The following is a 15573-nucleotide window of genomic DNA, read 5'->3' on the forward strand; positions in this document are numbered from 1 at the left end:
GTTAAAAATCTTTTCAGGATCTTGCCCTCTCCCCTACTTCTTGTTCCAGGAGTTCAGGGTATTTTTTAAAGTAAAATCTTTACAGTAGCACTTAAGCAAAAACAGAACACCATCATTTGGGTCAAAAGATTGTTTCTGACTCGAGTTCTGCATAATTTTATTGATCGTAAAGGAACAACAAGATTCCAGTAGAGATTACACTGTTTTTTGTTACTCTCTGGACAGCGGAAGTGTAGTGGAATATTGAAGCAGCCACCTAATGTAACTGGTACGCTTACTAATGTAAAAAAAAAAATACAATTTACAAAACAACTGTTCAGACCTTCTTTCTCGTGGGTTCATGCCCGGAGTCTTGACTTCACTTACAACATCCTGTGGGCTCTAGCTTCTGTCTGTGTTGGATCTAATCACAACTATAGCACTTCCTAACCATGTGAGATTAGGGCAAGTGACCTAACGACTTTGTGCCTCAGCATTTTTTTTTAAATTTTTTTAATGTTTATTTATTTTTGAGAGAGACAGAGACAGAATGCAAGTGGGTTAGGAGCAGAGACAGAGGGAGACACAGAATCCGAAGCAGGATCCAGGCTCTGAGCTCTCAGCACAGAGCCTGACACGGGGCTCCAACTCACGAGCTGTGATATCATGACCTGAGCCGAAGTCGGTCGCTCAACCGACTGAGCCAACCAGGCGCCCAGCATTTTTTTTTTAATGGTGAAAATGATATTGGGATGTTGAGAGTATCAAACAATACATTAGAAAAATATTTTTGTTACATCTCTCACACATAATACCCAGTAAGTGTCGGCTATTACAATAACAAGAATTCCTTTCTATTATTGTTGCGTGTTTACCTTGACATTGAGTTAATTTCAGTGTGAGACAGTGGAATAAATAAAGATTTGGAAACCAAACATTTTTGTTAGTTATATGACCTTGGACAGTTTATGTAACCTGTCTTGTCCTCAAGTTCACCATGTGTAACTTGAGAAAAATAAATCATTTAAGGTGGTTGGTGGGATTCAGTAAAACAATGTAAAACTACCAGTACTTGCTGACACATAGTAGGTATGTAAAGGTTGCGTGACTTACTTTTTCATTAAGAACTAAGTTACTGAATAAACAAAAGAGACAATTTGGATTTCATATTATACATTCATGGCATTCATGTTTATTACATTTATATGCACTCACATTTAAAAAAATTTTTTTTTCAACGTTTATTTATTTTTGGGACAGAGAGAGACAGAGCATGAACGGGGGAGGGCCAGAGATAGAGGGAGACACAGAATCGGAAACAGGCTCCAGGCTCTGAGCCATCAGCCCAGAGCCTGACGCGGGGCTCGAACTCACGGACCGCGAGATCGTGACCTGAGCTGAAGTCGGACGCTTAACCGACTGCGCCACCCAGGCGCCCCTATGCACTCACATTTTATAAACACATCACATTAAGAATAGTGGCTTACATGAATTTTTGTCTCAGTATTGAAAGGCAACTCAACCATCCTAGAAAAAACTCTTGTTACTTGTTCTCATTAAGGCAATGCCCTTGTCGTAAGTTTGTTCAGCTCCTAAGAGGGATAGATAAGAACTATTGTAGGTAGAGACACTTATCCTCTTGGGACATCATTTTTCTCCTACCCTAAATGCCATACCTGATTACGGCTTGTGTTTCCACTGGTGGCTTCAGGAAAACTTTTTCTTCCTGAAATGGGAGTTTCGACATCCAGGTGATGGTTTAAAACAAAATCTTGGCAGTTGAAAGAATTATTCTTTAAGCCTGCTTCTTTCATTCGTTGGGAGAGTACGGAACTTTACTGCTAAGGAAATATTTTTGGAGAGACTTGATAAAGTGCTTTGAGCACTATTAAAGTTGTTGCTTTGGTTGTAGTTTTCTGTATGAAATATTTTATAAGAATGGTGAAAACATCTTATTTGAATCTTTCTTCTTTTTCACTTTTGGTTTCTCTCCCTGTGCAGGAATGGGGGCTTAAAGCTTTAGCTTGAATTAATGCATATTATTCTGACCCAGAAGTTTTCCCTCCATTGATCAAAAATAAAAATCCAAATAGGTGGCCTTCCCGGGCTCACCTGCCTTCAGGAATTAAGCAGTGTTCATAGGTGGGAACCAAAATGTGGAAAGATATACACCAAACTAATTATAGGAGGCCTAGAAATTGGAGGTAAGGTTATGCATGAGGTAGGTTAAATTATACCAAGACAACAAGTAATTTCAAATCTCAGGGTTTTAAACCTCAAAGATTTGTTTCTCACTCCTGTTACTCTCTCATTCAGGGTTTGCAAGGAAGTTCTGCTCATTACGAGGCTCCCTACTATAGGGAGCAATTGCTAATTTGTTTTTCATTATTGATATTGATTATAGTTTCCATTAAAAATGTAGAAGGTGCCCAGAAAATTTATAAAAAAAAGAGACAATTCCACTGCCATCATTCCTTCCTCTTCATCATTGTTCTTTGATTATATAGTAAGAGATGCAGAAGTGTGTAAAGAAAATCCGGGCTTCCTGTAGCACCTTCTCTATTTTCACGCTCTCGTAGGAATGTGCTGTGATGCAAAATATATGACATAGTTCCCCTCGCAAGCGGCTTTCATTCCAAGAGTGAAAAAAGGTGATGTAAGAACATAACTTTTGCATGCCACAAACATAAAGCAGGCTGGTAAACCTTGCTAAAAGAGGAATATTGAAGTTAAGTGTAGGATTTAATTAACACTCCAGATCCTGGCCCGTTTTTCTCCCCCTGCCCCCCTTCCCCGAGGGTATTTTTAGTAAAAATTAGAAGTGATGTGTCTTGTTCTAATGGAAAGAGATGGTGTAAGGAGCTCAGTTTAAGTAAGTGGAGGCCTCAGAAAAACCTGTTAATGACAAATGAATTTAGAAAGATTGAGAGGCAACCAAAATGTCAAAACGAAACTAAGGAATGTGGACTTCATAGATCTAGAGAGTACAAAGCAAAGGAATTCACAGGCATACGGAATTAAAACTAAGGTACGTTGTTGATATGAGGCTACATTCCCTAAATATGAAATGGGTAATAAGAGGTGGGCGTTACATCAACGTTCCTCCCTAAACTGCAATTCCAAGCAGGGATTTCACGGTCTCAGTGATTCAGGAGATCAGGACTAAGACACCATGGGAAGAAAGGTTTCCTTTTACCTCCCAAATCACCATGATGCTGTATGTAAAAGAGGTGAATTCACTTCATTGCTAGGCAGGCTCCATTTTTATATCACTACTTGTTTTCTGCCATGATTTGTAAATTCATTGTCCTGTCACTATTGCAGAGTGCAATTGTGAGCTTTTTCACTAGTTGAAGCCTAAGTCAGGGATACAAACATCTTCTACATTCTTTGTTCAATCTATGTTTTAAAAACATGATCATTTTAAAACCATAATGTCTTCTCGGAGCGCCTGGGTGGCTCAGTCGGTTAAGTGTCCAACTTCAGCTCAGGTCATGATCTCACAGTCTGTGAGTTCGAGCCCGCATCGGGCTCTGTGCTGACAGCTCGGAGCCTGGAGCCTGCTTCAGATTCTGTGTCTCCCTATCGCTCTGCCCCTCCCCTGCTCATGCTCTGTCTCTCTCTGTCTCAAAAATAAATAAAAACATTAAAAAAAAACATAATATCTTCTCAATTGGTGAATTGGTTCTTAAACAAGCTTTGAAAAAAAAATATCTTACTGTGGGAAAATTAATTGCTATTCAACATTCTGAAATAGTATTAAAATATTTCAAAAAATATTTCAAGTATACATTCTTTGTAACTGTAATGTTAATGAGACTGTTAAATTCATAACATATGATTAACCTTTTTTTGGATAGGAACTTTTGTTTATCCGAAAGTTTTTTAAATGTACTTAAAATCAATTTATATGTTCTTGACTCTTTCAGAATACTCCAATCAAACAACTTATTTTATTCTTATTTTATGGAAGTTTTGTTTTATTGCTTATTTGTTTTTGCCAGTTTGGGAAGGAATTATTTAACATAAAAGGGGCTTATATATTTTATAGATGTATTTTGATCATAGTTTATGTAATACCCATGATTTAAATTGACATGCTCACTATATTGTAGTCCCACATTATGAGGGATTTGCATATACTCCAATTTCCACCATGAATAATTGTTATTAAAGTATTTCATAAAAGGCCTAACCCTTCAAATTCACCTGATTTACAGTATTTAAATATAAATCGAAATAGAAAAATTTACTTGGTTAGTTTTAACTTTCTTCAGCTATGAGATGTCATGAAGGCAAGTTTATCCTTGAAGCAGAAATCAAAAACTCATCCAAACCAGTAAGTAGGTAACTTTGAAATCTGAGTTAAGACCCCCTTTGGATAGCTATGGATTCTTCTTCATGAATCTGTGATCCCATAAGAAGCTTCTTGGGTGCAGCAGTGATTTGAAAATTTTAAGAAAAAAGAAATTCTCAACTTCTGACTATGGTAGAGTTTGAAGTCTCTTTCTCTGTCAGATATTGGAAGTAGGTAGTGAAAAGTTAAGACACTACAAGTTAAAACAACACAGAGAAGTATTAGGCTGCTGTCTCTTCTTATGAAATTAACTTTCAACTGTTATTACCAACTTTTGCGCTTAAAATCTCTAACTTTCTTCTGATTTGATTGTTTTGTAACATGTTAAGATCACATTGTAAGACATTCATTGGCTTTTAGCCAAAAATAATAAAATTCTGACCTGACCTGCCTCTCTTTTGAAAAGTAGAAAAGACCCCAGGAGATTGCAATTTTAGATCTCACACATAATTTCCCATTCCCCTCCTATAAATCAAGCTTCTGTAAAATAGTGAGTTATACCATTCACATTTCTGCAGATACTAAAATTCCCCATTCATTTTCCAGTCTGCATTCTTCAAGAAAAGGGATGTGAGCAGAGATGGTTAAGAGTTGTGGTAGTCAAAAAGAATTGGCAGGATTTCAATTTGTAGAACTTGTTGACATTTTGCCAATTCTTTTATTAATACATGTTGCTAAGCAGAGCTGAAATTCAGCCAGTACGTTCTAGCACAGCCATAGTGGTTAAGATTTTAATATCCTCCTCCCCAACTCGATTGGTTTGCCGGTTGGCTTCCTCCCCCAGAAGCCGCTCCAGCCCAACTGACTATTCTGCATCTACAAAATAATGTTTAGCACTGTAAGAGGCCTTTAGGACCTTGCTCTAGCTAGTGTGTGGATGGCTTCTAGTTTGATTAATCACTCCCTAGCAGTTGTTGGATACTTTGCATATAACTCTTGCTCCTGAGTATGTTTCTAGGCATGTGTAACAGAAATAGAAATGTGGGAAAGATGGCTGTAATGATTCAATTTAGAAGCAGCTGAGAGATCTCACAATCAGAGTTGGAATATTGCCTGAAGCTTATTTGTCAGCATCAAAAATTCTCCTCCCTGCAATTATCAGGTCCACTGCTCTGTTACTCACAGAACACTTCCTGATGGTACTCTCTCCCAGACACTATGGGTGAAAGAATGATGTGATGCATTTTTTTGTTGTTGTTCAAAAAGATGAATCAAGAAAAATAAAGCTGACATTAAAAAACACCTACAGTGGAAAGCAGGTGTATATTAAGCTCAGTAGGGTGAGGATAAGGGATAAAGTAGGAATGGGTTGCCAGGGAATCTCTGGGACAAACTCTTAGGTGGCCTGTTCAGTTAATTTATTTATCCCCCAAAATATAATCAGACAACATGTATGCATACAGGACTCAAGATATAGAATACATAACAGAGGTATTTTCCTCCCCTCGTATTACATTCAAACCAACAAGAAAGACTCTAAAATGAATTATGCAGGGGCGCCTGGGTGGCGCAGTCGGTTGAGCGTCCGACTTCAGCCAGGTCACGATCTCGCGGTCCGTGGGTTCGAGCCCCGCGTCGGGCTCTGGGCTGATGGCTCGGAGCCTGGAGCCTGTTTCCGATTCTGTGTCTCCCTCTCTCTCTGCCCCTCCCCCGTTCATGCTCTGTCTCTCTCTGTCCCAAAAATAAATAAACGTTGAAAAAAAAAATAAATAAATAAAATGAATTATGCAATCATAAAATGTAATTTTGTAGAACTAACTCACTTAAAAATTTAATGTGCTTATTTATTTTTTTCTATAAAAACAAGGACCTTGGTCACTAAAACTCATTATTATTTGGAAGAAATAAAGTCTTCTATAGACAACTATTTTCTATTTATTGTCATTGTCTTTCTGTTAGTTACATGCAAATAATACACTTGGGCATTTTTTAATGAAATGTAAAATTTACTGAGTAAAAGCATCAGCATAGTTGTACCATTCATATTTATCTGTGTTTGTTCTTCTAATTGGTTAAGAGCATCTTCATAATTTGCCCTGTATGGATTGGTAAGAGTTTAATGAGTTGTTCAAGGTGATAGAATCAATGATACACTTGCATCAAATCCTTATTGCCCGATTCTTTGCCCCAGTCATTTTTGTTTTTTTGTTTTTTGTTTTTTTATAGCCCACTTATGAACTGATTACTCTTAGTTTTAAATGACTACGGGCATTTTGTCAAATCTCATTTTGCTACTATATCAGTACTGCATTCTGTTCTCCATTTTAAAAAAGAGAAGACAAGTGATCATAATTGTTATATCTCTGGGGAGTAGCAAGGGAAGTATGATTCTTCACCGAGTGACTACAGTGTGCTAGATTATATACAAAATGCAGGATAATCATTCTCAATGACTGTGAGAAGATATCACCTCCAATTTACTCTTACTGAAGTTAAGATAAAGAGTCACAGCTAGGATTCAAGCCTGTCCTGTCCCTGAAGACCTTTACTGATACATGAAAGTTGACTTTCTCCTATATTCAATAATATCTATATGCACAATAATAGTATTTATTTGGAAACATTTACTTCTTTCTGGGTTTTTTTTTTCCCGTATTACATGTTCCTAGAATAGCCTTCATTGTAGTGATAGAGACTAGAGTAGGTATGACAATCATGGAATTGAAAGGAGTGTTACAAAATTGATAATGGGTAGCCACGTAGTCATTGAAGCTCTTCCAGTGATAATGAACTCACTGAGAAGGAAGTTGATTCCATGCTTGAACAACTTGTTTTGAGTTTTGTTATAATTCCATCAGTACTACTTTCTCCTTTGGAAGCCAAGCAGTATAGTTGTCTTCTATAGAAAGCCTGGTTTGTGACACGGGCTTAGCCAATGGTGTTTTCAACCATCACATCAACCATATAATGTAAGTTTCACTATTTTTATTTTTGATACCGGGAAACTGAGGGTGCATCAACCAAAATAACATAGGTAGTTCATGTCTGTGCTGGAACTGAAATCAGCCCCATTTGACTATTATGCCATACCACTACTCAATTATTAGAACAAAGGTAAACTCTTAGGGAAAATGGTCCATCAAACATGTGAAAGCAGCAATCCTATTTTTTCCTAAATCTTTTCTTTTTCAGGCCAAACACCACGCAGTATGCTCAGTATTTATATGACCTGGACTCCAGAACATTCAGAGCTATTGTCAACTTTTGATATCAGAAGTCAGCACAGTTCTTCAATTGTTGACTCACGTTCCATACTAGAGTGGGAATGTTAAATCCTAGTTCTTTACTAAGAGGATTGAAAGCATACTTTTTTCTTAGCTTAGTTTGGCAAGCCCCTTGCTCATTTTATCTTTGCAATAAGCTAAATATCTCACCCCTTGTTTTCAAATAATTGCTATTAAGTAAAGTCTCCCTGGTCCCGTATATGTCTAGTTTGGCCATGAGTGGAAGAATTTAAACTTACTTCCTTTAAATTCCATCTTATTAGACCCAGCTTGTGGTTTCCCACTCAGTGATAGAGCCATTTCTCCTCAGATTTATGATTTGAAAAACTGATATAGATATGTACTGTGTTTCTTCATCTGAAACTTATAAAAGAGTGTTTTAAACTGAGAAGTTGCATGTGAAGTGCTATCTTCTAGGACAATAAAAGAGCTTAGAGAAGAAAACTCTTCGGTTGTTCAATGAGAATGGTATGAAATTGGGGAGCACTGATAAGTCGTCCCCTCATCAACGATTTATTGTGAACTTACAATGTGCCAAGTAGTGTTTTAGGTATCCTCGTGGCAGTGGTAAACTAAATGACAGAAATCTCTTTCCTCATTGGGCTTATATCCTACAAATAGACACCAAACAAATCGGTGAGAAAAATATGGAACATGGTAATAATGACATTTGAAAAGAAATAATTGAGGAAACTGGGTAGGGAGTGTCAGGTGTATGTGTGGAGGTAGTATGGAGAAGTTTCTCCTTAAATTCTTTTCCTAAACCTCTATCATAGTTATTATTCTGCACTGTAATTATTTGTGCTTCATCAGACTCCTCCTTTAGGCAAGTTATTTTCCTAGGAAATGCTCTATGTCTTGCTCATCTCGATATTTCAGGCACCAAGCACCATGCCTCGCAAGCAGCAAGTTTCAATAGAGGTTAATGGATTAATAAAAGTCCTTAAAATCTGAACGGTAATAACCAAATAATAGCATAAATGGAGTGCTCACTGTGTGCTATGTATTGTGCTATTGTTTCATTTACTTCTCATGGCTGCATGAAGACATTTTGCATTTTTAAAATGATTATTATCATTTCCATTTGCCAATGAGGAAATTGAGCTTCAGAAAGGTTAAATAATTTGAATAAAATCACATAGCAAACAGTCAGTGAAAAAGAAACTGGAACGCTAGGCTCTCTGTTTTCAATTCCCATGTCTTACAAATTTCTGCCACACAGCACAGAAACAGACACCTTGTCAACTTCCAAATCGCTAGAAATTTTATAAGGTACTAGCAAAAATTATGATCTCTATTATACCAGGGAAGGAATTTAGTGCAGGTAGAAGTTGAAATAAGGCAAGCCAAAGTCTAATCAAGCCAAGAAATTCAATTCATTCGTTCAAAATAACATAATATCCAAATAATTGTTTTTAAATAATATATTCTACTATGGTGGATTTGAGAGCAGGAAAAAAAGAAACAAAGAAAGAAAGAAGAGGGACAGAACGACAGAGCATTTCTATCCTATACTGGAACTTGAAGTACTTGTTTGTCCTTTTCTAAGGATGTGCAATGGTGGGGGATGGGGAACTTCAGGCAGAGGCCACATTAACAATTGATAAAATGTACAAATCCAAACAGGGATCAAGGAATCATCAGGCTCTTATTCATTGGTCAAGCAGCAATGGGGCTGATTTCAGTGATAATTCTACTACCCCGGCCAAGCTGCATGCATGTTCCTAAGGGAAATAAAATGAAGTGAGGGCAGTAATAAGCAAAAGCAGCGGGAGACAGATTACACTATAGAAATGAATAGCACCTTGTCCCAGGGTTATCTTTGCTCATTACTCAATTCTTTTGCCCCTGAATGAAGCAAAATGGTGGATTATGAGGCCCATTGCCTCAACTGTGTCACTGAGAAAATGGTTGAATGGTAAGGATCTCTGCCTCTTAGCTTTAAAATTAGAAACATTAGGAAGTCTACTTGGGTATATGGGTATTTGTAGAAACATTCCATAATCACACACTTTGTGTATCATTTTGCTTTTCAGATTAATGCTACTTTTCATGAGGGCATGTACACTCACACTACTTTACAGCTACATTTGCAACTCATCCCTGTATATTTAATTAAAACCTTAGTGCTTCCAGAATAAAGACATTTTAAGTTGTGATGGGAGCATTGCAATTCACGTGACTGATGAAGTTACAAATCAGAATTTTTATTGTGAATATTATTAGCATCAGCACACTGAAAAATATTTACATTTCCACATTTAAAGGGGAAAAAAAAGTAAAATCTACCAAACTTTACGAATCATTCTTGGCTACATTTTATGCATACTTTTCCATGAGAGTGTATGAGATTCAAAGATAGGCCTGTAGCAAGGTTTTGGGTTGTTTTTATTTTTTAAGTAACATGATATGGCATGTTTGAAAACATAGAGAAAAATCGTTTTAGAACATTAGATGAAGCTCACTGCAATTTACTTATTGTGTTAGTTTACAAGGACCGTCATAACAAAGCACCACAGACTGGGTGGCTTAAACAACACAAATGTATTTTCTTGCAGTTCTAGAGGCTAGCGGTCTGCGAACAAGGTATCAGCAAGGACTGTCTCCTTGGACCCTGGATAGTTGTCTTTATATGGTCCTCTTTCTGTGTGCCTGTGTCCTAATCTCTTTTTTTTTATTTATTTTTTATTTTTTTTTAATTTTTTTTTTCAACATTTATTTATTTTTGGGACAGAGAGAGACAGAGCATGAACGGGGGAGGGGCAGAGAGAGAGGGAGACACAGAATCGGAAACAGGCTCCAGGCTCCGAGCCATCAGCCCAGAGCCCGACGCGGGGCTCGAACTCACGGACCGCGAGATCGTGACCTGGCCGAAGTCGGACGCCCAACCGACTGCGCCACCCAGGCGCCCCAATCTCTTTTTTATAAGGACGCCAGCTATATTGGATCAGGGCCCACCCCAATGACCTCATTTAAACTTAAATACCTCTTTAAAGACCGTATCTTCAAATACAGTCACCTTTTGAGGTACCTTTTGAGGACTTCAACATGTATATTTGGGGGAGATACAATTCAGCCTGTAATAGTTATTAATGAAGTGTTCCTAAGAGAAACTTGTTGAGGATGTGGTGAAAGGAAAGTTCTCATGAACTTGGGAGAGTAATTTGACAGTGAAGAAGAGGTTACTCATACCTGTCAAACAATCATTTGCATTTCAGGGCATAGCTTTTAAAGATTTCTCACAGCTATTTTAACGCTGTGATGTCCTCAAATACATTAAATGTTGCCTTATCTGTAATGACAAAAATTTGGAGCAACTCAAATGCCCTTAATCGTGGAAATGAGTTCTTTCACTTACCACACAAATTTTTATGAAATGCCTTTAATTTGGCAAACTCTGTTACAGACATTCATATATCATTAAACAAAATACAAAAATTCTGGACCTCAGTAAATAAATGGCCCAACTTTCATACAGTATCATAATATTAAATATTACACATGAACTAGACTCATATATAATAACATGACTAGGGGCGCCTGGGTGTTGCAGTCGGTTAAGCGTCCGACTTCAGCCAGGTCACGATCTCGCGGTCCGTGAGTTCGAGCCCTGCGTCAGGCTCTGGGCTGATGGCTCAGAGCCTGGAGCCTGTTTCCGATTCTGTGTCTCCCTCTCTCTCTGCCCCTCCCCCGTTCATGCTCTGTCTCGCTCTGTCCCAAAAATAAATAAAAAACGTTAAAAAAAAATAAAATAAAAAAAATAACATGACTAGAATTTTAAAAACATAACAAGTGAAAAAGTAAGTTGTAGAATGTTGCATACTGTCTGAAACAGTAAAGGAACATTTAGAAATGAACACATGACATTGTACATAGTTCAAGGTTATTAATATTTAATAAAGATCTAAATTATGTTCTTGATAAAAATATATTTTTATGGCAAGGATAACCTCCTGAGAGGAGGAGGTGAATGAGATTGGTGAAGGATGTATGGGACACATCAATTTTATCTTTAACCTTTTATTTATTTAAAAAGGAAAACAATATGTTGAAACAATGACAAAATAATGCCAATATTTGCATAATTTATTTGATGTGTTAGCTCCTGATGTATTATTGATGTATTAGTATATTATATACATCTGGCTGCTATCACAGACACATCAGAATCAGAGGGTCTTAATACCTGAGTTGGTAGACTAGCTCTACTCTACAAAGAATTCAGAGGTCAAAAGGTTTTGCTACATCATTTCTCTGACATTCTTGGTTCTTCTCTTGTGCCAAGACAAGTACTTCTGATTCTACCATCAATTCAACCAGCAGGAGGAGGGAAGAAAAGGGAGGGCTTGTTTCTTCCCATTAAAAGCACAATCCAAACACCGCACATACCACTTCTCGTTGTATCTTGTTCATTAGAACCTAGATGTCAGAGACATTGGAGATGTTGTCTTTACTTGGGTGATTGTGTGCCCAAGATAATAATTTTATTATCATGTAAGAGGTGGAGAGCAGTTACTGGAACACAGATTTCAGTTTCTACTATAAGTATTTATATGGAAGACTGTTGTTTTTTCATTAGTCTACGTGATTTTTCTATGTAGAAAATCATATTGTTTGAAAATAAGTACAAGTGACATCTTCCAAGCTTTATGCATATGTTCCCTTTTCTAGTTTTATTGCATTGCTAATGACTGAGTTACAATGCTGAAATAGGAGCAATGGTGGTGGACAATTTGGTCATTCAATTTCCTTTTATGGAAACACAAAATTTTATTATTAACTTTTTTAGTATGAGTCTTAAAGATTGCTGTATCTCTGTGGAGAATAGATCTCAGAACAATGGGATAGGGGTTATAAGCAGGAGACCAGTTAAGAGGTTGCTGTAAAATTTAGACAAGAGACAGTGTTGGTTTAGACCAGAAAATGGTTTGCAGTGGATGAGGATGGAGAGAATTTCTTGGACTCCAAATGATTTTTGATGAAGGTGGAGAGAAATGCTTGGATTCAAGATATATTTTGAAGATAAAACCAACAGTATTTGTTGGTGAGTTACATATATGTGTGTGTGTATGTATACATATATATATATATATATATATACATACATATATATAATTTCTTATATAATTTATAAGAAATTATAAGGAGAGAGTAAGAATAAGTAATGATTTGTTAATTTGTGGTTGGAGCCACTGAGTAAATTTTGATACTATTATTTGAGATTAGAAGGACATGGGAAGAATCAGAAAGTGGGGAGAGAGGCTAAGTTAAGAATTATGTTTTAGCCGATGTTTTAAGATGACTATTAAAAATTCAAATAGAGATGTCAAATCAGCATGTGGAAATGAGAGTCTGGCATTTAGGAGCAAGGGTTTGGCTAGATACGTTAATTTTGAGTTTTCAGTATATAGATGATATTTAAAGTTACAAACTTGGATATAAGCATTACTGAAGTGAGTATAGAGAAAGAAAGAGAGAACTGGAAACACTGAGGACCCCAGAGTATAGAGATCCAGATAAGAGAGAAAATATGTAGCTACAGGGAAGGAGGGAAAAACCAGGAAAGTCAGTGTCCTGAAAACTTGACCAACCTTGTCAAGTGCTGCTTAGAGGTTGAACAAAATAAAACTTGGAAGTAGACCTTTGGATTTTTCCCCATGGGGGTTACTCACTGGTTTGGAAAGTTCATTTTTAGTGGAATACAGAAAATGGTGGTTTGTTTGGATTCAGGGGAGGAACAAGCAGAGGGAGTTTTAAAGTGGAAATAGTGAGAATAAGGTCCCTCTCTCAATAATTTTGCCAATAGATGGAAATGGAATAAAAGTTATTGGATGGAGGCAGATACTGGGCCAAGGGAGTTTTCTTTCTTCTTTTTAACAAATGGGAAACAGACAAGTACCAAAGTAATGAACTTAAGAAGATAAGAAGGAATGAATGCTTAAGGTAGGTTTGGCTTAGAGAGGAACAGGACAGTTCCTTTTGTAGCACAAGGAAGACAGAAAATATAGGTGACAATATGGATTGATCAACTCAGAGGTGAGAAAATGAGAACGTTCTCTTCTGCTTGCATTGGTTTTCCCAGGGAAATGAGGTCCTAACCTATGAGTGAAGAGAGGAAAGGATGTGGATATGTGAGGGGAAAGGGGATAGTATAAAATTTTCATCTTAAGGAAAGTGTGGGGTGAATTTGATGTGGAAATATGGAGAGATTACTGGACAACACTGGAGAATCACATGGATTTGTAGTCGTAAACATAGAAGGAGACTACACATGGTAACTGTTTTTCCCCGGGATAGTTTCTGCTAATCCCATACAGGTACAGAGCAGACTAATTATTAATGGGGCATGAAATTTGCTGTTAATCAGAGGGAGAGACTGTCAAAGGAGTAGAAGATGTGTGCAGGGAGTGATCAGGACAAAAGGCACATATCATGTGCCCTACCTGGCATTAACCATCTCTCATGTCTCCATACAATTATACTAGTCAATTCCTTGCTTTTCTTAATAGTTTTATTACCTACCTATGTATTTCTAAATGGTGTAATTTGCTTAGATTGTTTGTGAACTTTATATCTTTTTATATTCTTTTCTTAACCTACCACTGTTTTAGTTTTTAAAATATCATTCATATTTTGTATAGGGGTAAGTTATTATCACTGCTGTGTAGTACTTAATTAAGTGAAAATACTACAATCTCTTATGTTTATAGGTTTTTCAAAAAAACATCTTGTTTTAAAGAGTATGAAAAAATTTATTAAACTAATGAGTTAGTTTTCAACAATAGTAAGATCAAGTCTACGTAGAAAAACTTCATACCCCTCCAATAAAAGTGGAAAGAATATTCAGAGTCCATAAAAATATAGATATGAGTAGGGTATTCTGTGTATCAGAAGTATAGAATACATATTTACTTAGGTGTAATTAATTCTGTACCACAACTGACTCTAAGTGACAAAAGTATTTTTTTCAAACATATTTAAAATACCTTGAAAGAATTTCTGAATACAGTAAGCTGTTACTGAGTTAAGGCTCACATCAAAGACTCCATATTATTTATAAGAATCAGGTCAATAATTTCAATAATTCATGATTGGAAACAACTGACCCACAGTTCCAACCTGTGTTAATAAGATGATGATGTAGGTAGTTGAAGGCAGAACAACCCTGTGCATTACTTGCAGCGCTTTATTTGTGTGATATTCAAATATAGGATCCACCTGTTTTTTCAAAATAACTGCCTTTAGTTTTTATGCGATAGTAAAACTGATGCGCCAAGCACATTGCTGGGAATTACTTGTCTACTCAGCCATAACCTTTCTTCCTGAAGCTTCCCTGATTGGAGAGAGAGAATTTGCAAGTAAAAGACAAGTTAGAACCCGGAAAGCAAAAGAACCCTACTCTCTAGGAAATGTAACATCCCTTTTTCCAACACCCCTTTTCTTTTTTAATTCCTGGAAAAAAAAAAACATATGGTCGTAGTAGCTCTCTGAAAATTCAGTAGACTTCCTAGGTTACTTTTTAAAATTAGTTTGTTTCCTAGTGTAGCAGCTGAATTGTGAAGAGAGAAGGAAGTCAAAATCAAATATATCAAGTTCATGGTGAATTACAGGGGTCTTCATGTCTGAACTAGAGTGCCTAAATTTACTACTCTCCAAGATGATAATAGTAATAGCAATAAGAATGTAATAAATATATAATATATAGTGAGATGCTGGGTACTTCACTAAATGCTTTGTGAATAGTATAAAATTTAATCTTCAAACAAAGTTGGGAATTTATTTTGTCATCCTTGTTAATACAGATATGGAAATAGAGGTTTGTCTAATATAGCAAAGGCCCAGTGATGTTCCAGCCTAGCATGTGCCCTTGACCACACTACTCGTCTGCACTCTGTCATCTAGTCAGATTACTCGGTCTCCAGGGACCTCAAGCCCCTCACTCTTCCTGGACATACTTTCATTCTGGACCCCCTTCTTTGCACATTCTCCAGACAGACTTCTTCCTGCCCAGCT

This window comes from Lynx rufus, unplaced genomic scaffold, assembly GCF_022079265.1.
Source record: "Lynx rufus isolate CCGP_SWC_20201006 ecotype Redwood Valley unplaced genomic scaffold, mLynRuf1.p SCAF_1, whole genome shotgun sequence".
Taxonomy (NCBI): domain Eukaryota; kingdom Metazoa; phylum Chordata; class Mammalia; order Carnivora; family Felidae; genus Lynx; species Lynx rufus.